At 46.9% G+C, this 12,579-nt stretch overlaps 4 non-coding genes across 4 annotated transcripts; 2 read left to right on the top strand and 2 right to left on the bottom strand.

Moving 5' to 3' along the window:
• Positions 1 to 1,468: 1,468 nt before the first annotated feature.
• On the bottom strand, positions 1,469 to 1,560 carry TRNAY-GUA. Its single transcript is given in 2 exon segments — positions 1,469 to 1,504; positions 1,524 to 1,560. It is a non-coding gene; the product is annotated as a tRNA-Tyr (tRNA).
• Positions 1,561 to 1,787: 227 nt separating this feature from the next.
• Positions 1,788 to 1,860, top strand: TRNAR-ACG. The gene has a single exon. It is a non-coding gene; the product is annotated as a tRNA-Arg (tRNA).
• Positions 1,861 to 3,451: 1,591 nt separating this feature from the next.
• Positions 3,452 to 3,524, bottom strand: TRNAR-ACG. Its single transcript has one exon. It is a non-coding gene; the product is annotated as a tRNA-Arg (tRNA).
• A 155-nt stretch (positions 3,525 to 3,679) lies between these two features.
• TRNAY-GUA lies at positions 3,680 to 3,770 on the top strand. The gene is given in 2 exon segments: positions 3,680 to 3,716; positions 3,735 to 3,770. It is a non-coding gene; the product is annotated as a tRNA-Tyr (tRNA).
• The last annotated feature ends 8,809 nt before the right edge of the window (positions 3,771 to 12,579 follow it).

Genomic DNA, 12,579 nt, shown 5'->3' on the forward strand with positions numbered 1-12,579 from the left:
ACCAGAGCATTTGTGTCTCTCACTGATGTGAAGATCAGGTATTCTGAGGACATGGGGAGAAAGGATGAACAAGGATTTCAGGACTTAGCTCTTCAATGTGATTTTACTCCTTTGTTTGCTTTTTAGAAAACTTCCTAGCATGAACGTATGCTAACATGATCTGGTTTTGCGTACAGTTCAATTGCACACCCAGAAATCTTCTCAAAATGTACAGATTCACAGGTTTTTTCTCTGTTTTGCTACATTTATTTATATGTAAACTACCATGTATTCCAATCTACCTTGGCTGTCAACCACTCTGACTAATAAAGGTTGTATGTATGAACTGTAGCACTCCCTTTACCTTGCCACACTATCAACAACTTCATTCCAGTAACAGCTAGAGAAGCTGTTGAGACAGCTGTCCAAAGTTACGGCTTTGCACCCTGGCAAGTGTAAAATGGCAACTCAGGGTTTCCCCAAAGAGGAACTGGCTCTTGGATTGCAGCAGGTGTGCCTGCCCATGCAAAGCAGCCAGAGCCATAGCCGCACATTGCAAGTCCTTTAAATGCTTGTAAAAAAAATCATCAGTGTGATGAAGTGATGTAACGCGGTGGTTTTACTGGAATCACATATATATGGAACAATTTCCCCCAGCAAAAGGTGTGTGCAGAGAGTGGAACCATGATGCTGCTGAGGACAACAGCAGACATCCTGAGACATCTGGTCTGGCTTCTCCTTTCACTTTGAGAGATGAATGGGTACAGAGTTTTATTCAAGAGGACTCAGTCCTTTGTGCCAGTTTCACCCATCCCAGGGTTGGGAAGGCAGTAAGATGGGACAACTGCATGGTAGCCGACACCTGTGGTAGATAGACACTGGTGAAGACATGCAATTTTCCACTAAGGGAGACAGTCAGTACATGCTAATCTTAGAATGAGTTGGGTAGGAAGGGACCTTAAATACCATTGAGTTCCAAGCCCCGGCCATGGGCAGGGATGCGCCCTGTCCAGCCTGGACTTGACCACTTCAGTTGGTTGGATAGGAAAATGTATTCCTTTTGTGGCAGTATGTATAGATAAAGCCTTATCCTGTAAAAGCAATGTCTAGACATTTGGGAGAGAGGAGAGGAGACCTGGAAAAATGACCCTCAGAATTTCAAAATCCTAATTAACTGCAATGAGACAAAGGGATCTCAGCAGGTATCCTCCTGCACTGACTTGCTTTGTGAGGGTTTGTGGCACGCTGGAGTATGAACACGCATATTGTTTTCCTTTAGAAATTCAGAAGGTGTTGGCAGTCCTGCATTAGGCACAGCATTCCCTGCTGCCGCACTAACAGCCGCTCCTGAGAGCCAGCGAGACACAGCACACAGTCTCGGTTTGCGAAGGGGCGAGAACTCCGCGAGAAAAGCAACTGTATCTGCAAAAGGTTGAAGAGAAATTGTTAAGAGCAGTTTGCATACGAGGGGGAGAAAAATTTTAGCGTCTCCTTCGAGCCGGAATCGAACCAGCGACCTAAGGATTCCCGCGAGGCGTTGACCGCTACAGTCCTCCGCTCTACCAGCTGAGCTATCGAAGGGACCTGCCACTCACGCCGCCGCCACGCAGCAAGACCGTACCCGGCCCGCCTCGCGCATGCGCAGCACGCACCCCCTTCGAGCGGGCCTTAGCGCCGGTCGCGGGGCGGGGCGGGAACGCCGGGAGCGCCCCCTGCCGGCGGGGCGGGACGGGGCCCGGGCCGTGCGGGGCGAGCGGCGCCCTCGTTCTCGGCGATAGAGGAGAGCGGGGCGAGGCCGTGCTCATGCGGGGCCAGTGGCGCAATGGATAACGCGTCTGACTACGGATCAGAAGATTGTAGGTTCGACTCCTGCCTGGCTCGTGTGTGTTTTTCCTGTTTTCCGTTCTCGGCCCGGGTCACGCATTGGGGGGATGGTTTTCCATCTGATCTCACCTCGTGGCTTCTTTCCTCGTGTTTTTTCTCTTCTCTCTTCCATCTGGTCTCATCATCCTGACTTCGTCGGGAACTGTAGTGACAAGACAAGGAGTAACAGGTACAAAATGAGACAGGAAGTTTAGGTTAGAGATTCGGAAGAAATTCTTTGCTGTGAGGCTGGTGAGACACTGCAACAGGTTTTCCAGGGAGGTTGTGGGGGTCCCAGTCCTGACAGTGTTCAAGGTCAGGCTGCAGCAGGCCTTGAGCAAGGCCTGATCAAGGCGAGCACCTCCTAGTGGGAGGTGTCCCTATCCATGACGGGGGGTTAGGACCAGATGATCTGTAAGGTCCCTTCCAACCCCTTAAAATTCTGTGATTCTGTGATTTAACCCCGTTTGTCTGCCTGGAAGTGTTGTGTTTCCCAAAGCAAAACACCACTGTAGGCTTAAATTTTTCGATTTTTTTCCCAAATTAACCCGATTAACACACCATTGCATTACACGGGGGCAAAACCTCCTGGCCCTAGGAGAGGAGCAGTGTACTCCACATTGGCCTGACACACACTATGGTTACTCTCACAGACGACATCAAAGAAAACAACCGGGAGGTCTCTGAAGGCAGCAAGCAACGCTGCTGTGATTAGGAATGTTGTTTACATTCTAATTATCCCTTAGTCTTGAGAACTGTGAGAACATCCTTGTTGTGCAGTTGCATGAAAAGCATGTGATTTTGCGACAAAACCCAAACATTTTTCATGTACATAAAGGCTATGCAGTGTATAAAGAAGAGCTTGCAAGCAGGAGAGGCGAGGAAGGCATTCCCAATGATTAGATTTGAGAGCGTGCCACAGCTTCAGAGTAGCCAATTATCAAATCACAGAATGGTTTGGGTTGGAAGGGACCTTTAAAGGTCGTCTACTTCCAACCCTCCTGCAATGAGCAGGGACACTGGCTATCTTCAACTCAATCAGGTTGCTCAGAGCCCCAGACCCTGGATGTTTTCAGGGAGGGGGCATTCACCACCTCCCTGGGCAACCACTTCATGAACATGGGGTTTCATGAACCCCACTGTAAAAAATTTCTTCCTTATATCCAGCCTGAGGCCACCCTCTTTCAGTTTAAAGCCATTACCCTTTGTCCTGTTACTTCGTGCCCTTGTAAAAAGTCCGTCTCCAGCTCTCTTGGAACTCCTTTAGGTACTGGAAAGTGCTCTGAGGTCTCCCTGGAGCCGTCTCTAGGCCGAACAACCCACGTTCTCTCAGCCTGACTTCACAAGAGAGTGCTCCTACCTCTGAGCACTTTGTGTCCCTCCTCTGGACTCGCTGCAAAAGTTCCATGTCTTTCCTGTGTGGAGGCCCGCGGAACTGGACACAGCAGTCTGTGGATTCAATTTTCCCAAAAAAAGGTGGCTCATGGCGTTATGAATAAATAACTGCGGTAGCTGAGGAGTGCTGCTAACACTCGGAAGCGATGTGTGCATGCTGTTGGGAAGGGCGCTGCTTTTGCTCCGCGATGCGGGGCTGCGCTAAAAAAACGACCGAGCCAGGCAGGAGTCGAACCTACAATCTTCTGATCCGTAGTCAGACGCGTTATCCATTGCGCCACTGGCCCCACACGAAGGCCCCGCCACGGTCGCCGCCCAATCACCGAGCCCTTTTCCCGCCGCTCGCCCCGCCGCAAGGACCGACGCTGCCAGGAGCATGCGCAGAGCCGCGCGCGGGGCGGGGCGGTGGCTTGTGCGGCCGCTGGGGGGCAGCGGGCAGGTCCCTTCGATAGCTCAGCTGGTAGAGCGGAGGACTGTAGAGGCCGCGCCCCGCGGGAATCCTTAGGTCGCTGGTTCGATTCCGGCTCGAAGGAGACACTAAAATTTTTCTGGCCGCTGGGTGAGGGACCCGAGTGCGGCTTCGCTCCCTCTCAAGACTACGCTCCTAGAGCCGTTTCAAACACGTGTGGTACACAAGCAATTCACTTTTATTTTTTTCTTTTTCTTTTTTTTTTTTTTTCCTCGGGGGAAACAAAAAAAAGAAGATAACTCAAAGAGGTGGCTGCCCTGCAGTAAACACTGAAATCCGTGTTGCAGCAATGCTTTTGGAATGCTTTGTTGTTTTCCGTAATAGTATTGGTTATTACCTTTAATAAAACTATAATTAATTATTATTTAATGAGATTTAATAACTAATATATTATCATAATCACGGAATTGCTAGGATTGGACGGGACCTCTGGAGACCCCTCTGCTGAGGTCGAGTCACCTAGAGCAGGTTCCACAGGAATGCATCCAGGTGTTTTGAATGTCTCCAGAGAGGGAGATTCCATGACCTCCCTGGGCAGCCTGTTCCAATGCTCTGCCACCCTCAGTGTAAGGAAGTTCTTCCTCATGCTGAGCTGGAATTTCTGGTGCTTTAGTTTATGGCCATTGCTCCTTGTCCTGTCACTGGCCACCGCTGAAAAGAGTCTGGCACCATCCTTGTGGCACCCACCCATATAAGATACTTATATGCCTTAATGAGTCCTCTCTCAATTTAATAATTTATATTTGGCATTCTCCTATGTGAAGCAAAAAAAAATAAGCATTTTTAGCTCACTTTTAGCTAGTTTTGTTAGATCTTTTTTTCCATGGTGATCCTTAGTGTTCAGCTCTGAACAGTCTCTCCTTGTTTTGCATGTTGCTTTATGTGATACCAAACAATCCATATTAACTGTGATGCCAGATAATCCTTATAAATGAGGGCTGTGAGCAGCCTGGCTGATAAGAGTGGATAGAAGTCCCCACAGTCTCTTGACTTAAGGCAACAGATATGATGTTTGGTCCTTTGGATGTGCCAGAAAGGGAGACATGGGATGTTCTAGCAGAATGTGGAGCAGAGGGAGAGGGGTCATAGAGGTCCTTATACAGAAGGGGTTTAATGCAGGCAAATGTAGGCTTGCTTAGGACGTAGTTAATAGGAGAGTCAGCACTCATACTCTGCTTTTTTCTCTCCTGTGTTCTATTGTTTCCTTTTTCCTTCTAGTCTTCTTTTCCATTACAGGTGCTACGTGGGGTGCAGAAAAACATGCTTGGCAACAGCTCCTGGCTTGGAGAGAGTAAACGTGTCTGAAAGTGTCCAAATCTGTCTGCATAGCAGGGGGAGAATGGAAGTGAAGTTTTCTCCTTCAACAGAACCCCGAGTGAGTCCTCTCTCTGTGTGGGAGTGTTTCTCTGAGGTAGATTTCAGATATGAGAGCAAGGAACCCCACTCTGTGGGAATATAGTACAAGCAAGATTATCAGCAGGGAAACGGATTTATGAAGTTCAGGAGTCAGACCTGCACGCTGCTTCTCTTTGTGCATTACATCCCTGGCCACAGATACCTCTTTATTAATTAGTATGCTTTTGTTGATGTGTATGGACATACACACAGATATCAGCAACAACCTTTTCTCCCTTCTCTTCCATCATGGTGCAGTGTATCCCTCTCAGGAGTTGTCCCATGAGGAACCCAGGCATGAAAACCTGCCTTTTAGGGAACAGAGGCATCTTGGTGAGGACAAATTGAGAAAAGACATCCATTTCCTTAGCTGTCTGTTATCCACACAAGTTTGTATTCACTAGCAGTCAAATCTGAATCCACAGTCCAAAAGGACATCCCTGTGCCATTCCCTGGTGTGGGACAGGGCACAGACTCTATCCAGGGCCAAAGATTTATTTTATTCCCAAAATTCACCCCTTCCTATATAAACTTTTCCAAACTCCTTTGTTCCTTTTCACTGATTCAGTGGCAACTCTTTTCATTTCTCCTAAAGGATAGCTCAAAAATAAAAGCATACACAGACTTTCTTCTAGAGAAGCGATAATCTCCTTTCTCCCTCTACATCCATCTCTAAGACTTTTTTTCTCTCCCACCCACTCAGAAAGATTTGACATGAGTGCATTTCTGTGTAAGAGTGTAATACCCCTGAAGGAGAATGAAAGCCAGGAAAGAAAAAAAAACAAACCCAAAAACCCTCACAAAATGTAGGACTCAGGTCCTACAGGACTTACTTTATGCTAAGCAACTATTCTGCCTCTTGAGCTACAGCCTGTTACATTCATGTGACTGGCTCAGCTTCCCACTCTTCTAGGACATGCTCATGGATCTAAAGGTACTAAATGTTTTTCACTACAGTAGCAAACTGTTCAGTGTTTGCTTGATGGTGTAACTTGTGAAATACTTCATTTAGGTGCAGGTTATTAGTGACAGTCACCTGCAAGTGCATGATTATATTCGTATCCAGCAAGGGCCAATAATGAGCTGTGTGGGTACAGTCTATTCAATCATTTGTATCACTTAATAATGAAAGATGCCAGAGATTATAAACACCCCAATCATACAACATTTCACTCTGATACACCGGGTTGATTATTGGAGTAGGGCACCTCAGGCAAACAGAGGGATGAGGTGTTTTTAAATAGCCTGATGGGTACAGGGGGGACTTCTGCTCCAACAGAAAGGAAATTTTCAGGTCCTGTCTTGTATGAAAAGGTTCGTTTGTGTTTCAAACAAAAGCTGTCCCTTTTGCTGGAGAGAGCGAAAACAGAATAAATCTCATGGGAGTATGAGGGTAAAAAGTTTCAGTCTGCCTGAAGGATTTCAAAGGAAAGATGGTGAAAATGTTCCTGCACAACAAGGTGCTTCCTGATGCATTCAGTCTGAGATATGTGGCACATGCGTAGACAAGATGTTCTGCTGATTGCAAAGATGGGAAACCACTGGAAACAAGAGAACACTTTCCTGATTTCTTTAGTACCTGAAACTTTATTATTCCTTTACTGAGGTACTCTTTGTTGGTGAATCTATTTTGAATATTGTAAACACATGCTTCTTTTTGTACCTACTCTTCACATGACCTAAGCGGGATTTCAGGGTCACCCAGCTATCACTCAGCTATCAGCAGCTCTCTCAGCTCTCATCCTGAGCACTTAGACATGATTCTTATCTCCTCAGGACATTCCCCTTCCCCGTTTCAGCAGGAGGAGTTGGATAAATGAGCATCCTCCATGGTCAGCCAAGCTGGAGCATGACAGTGGAAAACTGGAAGATGCTCAGAATAGACTTGAATGTTGGAGGTTCCCAGTGGGATTGGGAAAGATCCATGTAATAAAATCTTTTCAGAAATAAGTCTGTTTGGAGGTGGAGTTGACCCAATTGAAAATTCCCAAGGATGCTGAGCAGGATGTGTGGGTATCAACATAAAGGAACACAAATTCACATCTCCAGCTTTTGAACCACTTGCTTTTTAAATTTTTTTTTATTATCCAAGCTTCCCAATTTTTCCTCCATCTATGCACAGGGGGGTAGGTGGGAACCTCAGGGAAGGTCAGGGTTAGGAAGGCAAGAAGGAGCATAAAACTGATAGCAGCAAGCCAGATAGGAGTCAAACCTACAATCTTCTGATCTGTAGTCAGATGCATTATCCATTGCACCACTGAGGCTACAAATTAGCACAGTCCTGGGTCCCCCCATAGGGACCCAGGGGATACCCCCACTGATGCCCGGCACCACCAAAATACAGAGGTTGCACAGTGAAAATTCCAATATCTGTGTCCAAGCTCCATATCTGATATTGCTCCACTGTGATGTGGAGAAAGCTGGAGCCAGAGCTGGGCATTCAGGCTAGTGGACCAATAAGGGAGTGAATACATGTAAGACCTAGAAATGAGAAGGGGTAATGCATCTCCAGAAGACACTTCTCCTTTCCTGACTGTTGTCCGGGGGAGAGCACAGGGGCTGCAGCTGAAGGAAGGGACATTGCTTTGGATATTTGCACACAATGTTGTGGATATCACAGAGAACAAGCTGGCAACCCAGAGTGCTGGTAAGGTGCCCCAAGCTCTACGTGGAGTTTTACCACATCCTTTGGCAAGGAACAAGTCATTAGTATCCAATTACACTGAAATCATACTTAATGCAAGACAGGTTAAGACAAAAAGAAAATAAAAACATATACTCACAGTTACCAAGACAGATAAACTTATAAAAGAGGTAGGTGGGGAAATGAGAGAAAACCAGGCTTCAGTTACTGGCTTTGAAGATTAAATCAGCACGGCTATTCCCTCATATCCAGGCATTTTGCTGCAGGCCCTCCTGACACAGTAAGGAGCAGACAGCCTACCTTCTTCCACACCTTATGCCTCAGGCTGTGTTGACCAAGAAGCTTTTCCTTGTGGGGGAGCAAAGCATTTCTCATGTTCTAAAAAATTTTCTGCTAAAACTCCAGATTCTTCTAATCCTAGAAGTTTCACCAATTTGGTATAAAGCTCTTCCTATTTCTTGCCTATTCAAGGAACAGGATGGCCCTTCCTCTTGGCAAAAATAAGAATGATTTCATTCCTTTAGCATTACCTGGCCAGCTAACAATACCTTGGCTCGAGTGCTAAGCCTGAGTGCTGTCATGGGAAAGGCACTGGCTTGATGTCTCAATGCCACCATTTTCTTTTTCTCTTTGTTTTTTTTTCTTTGTAATAATGTAAACATCTCTTCCCTGCCTGCTATCATTCTGGTGGGCATACAGCGAAGTGTCTGAGCCTGGTCAGCCTTGGTTTGGAGGGGATGTGTCGCTTCAAGCCAGTTCTGGGAGTAGAAGCAAGGAGTGCAGTCCCTGCCTGCTCAAGCAGAGGCTGCTCCCTCGTTGGTGGGATTTGTCTTTTCAGGGAGAGGGTGAGACAGACCACTCTTTCATGGACAAGGATAAAGGAGATGAAGATTGATGTGGGAAGGATGAGAAGCAGGTTGCTGTGGGCTGTGGTGCTGCAAAGTAGCAGAGGAGGTGGAGGTATTGTGCTGGGCTTGAGAACTCACTTTTAAAGGATTTGTTCAAGGCAGAGGACATCCTGAGACTTACTGCTGTGCATGCACGCAGCCTCCTTCCTTACCCTGTTCTGGTGTCTTTTTTCCTTTACATCTTCCACTTCCCTCCGCAAACATTCTCCTGCCAGTCTTACAAAGTGGCCTCACACAGGGACCATGCTGAGATACCCATTAGCCAGCAGCCAGCACAGTTTCCTCCCTAAACTGGAAGGAAATGGTTCAGCACCCTTCTGCCCTCCTGCATGGCTCCTGTAGTATTTGGGGTGGAGGGAGGAGTGGGGACAACACCAGGCTGGGGTTGGAGACAAGAGACACTCCTGCCTCCCACATGCTGGACATGCTTTCCTCAGAAAGCTGTAAAGTGAGGGAAAGGCTGAAAATGAGAACACCAAGATGAAGAAAGGTGGAGCTTCCTGCTGTCCACACTGGCTCCTTGAGATGCCCTATTTTTCAATTTTCATCTCCATGTATCTTGAGAGGTCAGGTGTAAAGAACATTTCACATGGGAGCATGTTAACAAGCCACCACAGAAAGGATGAGAGAGTTGGCGCCTTCCTCCTTCCTGACTGGATGACACCTGGCTTGTTAAAGAGACACGCTTCCCTGAAAGAGAACGATGCATGACTTCAGTTCTGGGAATGAGCAACCTGTCTGGACACATTCCAGGAGTCCAAGGAACTGTCTACGAGACCTGACATATCAGGAGTAGCCCAGTGGATGCAATCTGAGACATTACATGCAGAGGAAGCTTCTAAGGAAGCATCGCTCCTCCTCAGGGCAATCGCTTGAATACCTGATGATGGGTGAGAGGTCTTGCCAATTTAGATCAGCAAGGATAGGAGCCTGTATAGTTTTTTTAAAGTATTCCATAAATATAATCTATTTTGGATGGATATTAATGGATTTTTCCTGGATGAATTATTTTATTTCCATTCTTACTTCATTTCTTCTGGATTAAGTGGGATTTCAGTGTTACTGATTGCCCACTGACGTTGCTGGCTGAAGGTGACAGTGAACTGTTACCCTGTGGCCACCTAGCTCATGTCAGGCTCCTTGCCATGTTCTCTGGAGTGCTAAAGGTTAGTAATAGCCATGCCTGCCCCATTTTGGCTACAGGAATGAGGTCCCTGGTGAGTACCTCTGATGAAGGTCAGGGATGGCAGAGGCATCCTCTGCTGGCAAAAGCAGCTGTGGACACAGGTGTGAAATGGGACATGGGAGTCTGGGCATGACTCCTGATGTTCCTCAAAGTGTCTGTCAGGGGTCCAATAAGAAGTTTAGTGGTGAGTAGAAATCTTCCTCCCTGTGCCAAAATCCCTCTCCTTTGAGCTGGAATTAGAACCAGTGACTAAGGATTACTCTGAAAGCACTGCAGCTATCTACCCTGGGAATTGAGATATCAAAAGATGAGAGATGCAGACCTGAGAGAAACTCCCAGAAGAATCCTGCAGCAGCCCCAGTCCCAGCAGCATGATGGCAAGTAGCAGACGCATCACTGTGGGATATGGGGAACCAAGGCCTGAAAGGTGCCTTGAATACAAATTTCTGCACAAAACAATGCTGCTGCAAAGCTTTTGGCTCACTGTGAAGTGCTTTATAGCACTGAATAGTGCTTTATAGCACTATTTCTTTGGCTATTTCCAAGGCCATACTACATGGATAACTGGAAGAGGTGTGATTTGTAGTCTACTCTTACATAAATCTATTATCACCCCTCTCATGTTTGCATTACATGCTTTGGAATTATCAGAAGCAGCAGAACAAGTCTGTGTACTGCTCCAGCTTGTCACCTCTTACCTAAGGATTCCCTGAAGTAAGACTCTCTGCACACCTGCAACAGGATAGAGATGAGGGGAGCTGACCCCTCAACATTATAAAAAACGCAACACAATGACATGAGGATGCAAAATTTGCAATAAGCAGATCCATCAGAGGCTCTGTCTTTACAGCACCTCTCCTTTCTTTCAGGTTTCATTAGCAATGCAGCTCTAAATGCTGTGACAATAGAAATGCACAGCAGCTCTGGTCCTGATCTATGTTCTGCTTTGCCACCACATCCCTGCCCTCCCTGCGCCCTGCACATGCCTGTTCTCTCCCCAACTTGTCTTCTCCTGGTCCAAAGGGTGGCAGTGACAGGGGATGTGGGGTCAGTGGTACCCTGTTTTCCCAGCTTCTTGACCACAGCTGTGGGACAAAGGAGCACATTCGGGTCCTCAGAAGCACCCCTTCCCTTATATCCAGTGCTGGAGCAGCCTCCCTCAGTGCTGATGGGTGGAGTCACGGGGGGTCACCCTCCAGGCTGATGACAGGCTCTGTTGGCTGCGTCAGGGGGAGAATTTTGGAAGGAGAGGAAGACAGCCAGCCCCAACTCTTTGTCTCCCACCCAGATCATGGTATCAGACTATTATGGTGCTGTCTATTGCCATGAACTATTGGTTCATATTGCCCAATCCTGACTGCACAGGGTAGAACTGCATAGTGAGAGATATGCATGCTCAGTCAGCACAGGCAAAACACAGATCTTACTGCAAAGCTGCACCCTCCATGGCAACGTCAAGGGCATTTAAGAGACACACAAATCTGAGTTATTGTAGGAGCTTGGGTGGGTTGGCAGACAGGGTGGACGGAGACGAGAGATCTCTGAAGTCAGATCTTGGAACATGTGGTTTATTGCAAAGGGCGTGGGTACAGGGGCACCGCTTAGAGCTGCCAACTGCAGCTCGGAGCAGGCCCAAGAGAGCAAGAGTGTAAAAGTAAGAGCAAGTAGGTAAGAGCGGAGTAAGAGTGAGCGAAGAGGAAGTAAGTAAGAGAGTAGTAAGTAAAAGGCCAAAGTTCTCGTTGCAATACAATAAATCATCTTCTGTACTGAATATTCTAATTGTCACTAACCAATCTAATACAAGATACAAATCCTATAGCATTTACATACAGCCTATAAGAGTTCTTATATTACCATAGAGTGTTACATCTTAACTTCTAAAAACTACTCTTTGGACCCCTTCTGCTGAGCTAGTAGGGTCTGCTCTGACCCTTGGACCTGCCTGCAAGCAGAGGGTATTGTTCAATCAAGAGGGGATTACCTTCAGTCGGCCATACCATTGTTTTCCAGTTGTTCAGTAACTAAGACTTGGTATTTCAAAAGTGGCTTTCATTTTGATGTCGCCTGTAGTTTTCATATTCCCAAAATCTTTTGTCAGGCAATCATATTTATAAGGCTTTCCTGTTTCATCTTCCCCAACACTTTGGACATACTTTTATGCCTTGGCTGTGAAAGATGGATCTCTTTCTAGCAGTGATGTGTGGAGGGAAGGAGGGTTTGAGAATCTCTGGGTTTGTAAAGTTGAATGTAGCTTGGGGAGATGCTGAACTGTTCATCTCATGTTTGTTATCCTACAGCCGGTCTTTCAGGCTCACTGATTTTGAGACTTTAGAAAATACAGTAATTGCAAGGAAGATGATAAATGCCTCATGTTAATCACCTTGCAGGGTCATCCTGCCTGCCTAAAGGGTTTGACCTGACCACCGTTTCTCATCCTGATCTTGAGGACCCTGAGGAAACCAGGACTTCCTTTTGGGAGGGCTTTGTTTCCCTGTGTCCCCGAAAGCTGGGTGGCAGGTTCATGCTGGCTTGCTGGCACTGCTGGAGGGCAGAAGGAAGCCAAAGGATCTTCCTTCTCCCAGGCAGACAGCTGGGGCAGTGACCCCATGTCTTGGTGTCATGATGGCAAAACCGTAGCATGCAGGAATGAGTCCTTGATGCAGTTTGTTAACAGAGTCTCACTGTTTCAGGGTCTTTTAATCCAAATCTCTGAGGTTTGTCTGTTATAATTTATGTTGGT

This window comes from Corvus kubaryi, unplaced genomic scaffold (assembly GCF_017639235.1).
Source record: "Corvus kubaryi isolate FWS band 111438036 unplaced genomic scaffold, C.kubaryi_AGA036_p1.0 37385, whole genome shotgun sequence".
In the NCBI taxonomy this organism is placed as follows: Eukaryota; Metazoa; Chordata; class Aves; order Passeriformes; family Corvidae; genus Corvus; species Corvus kubaryi.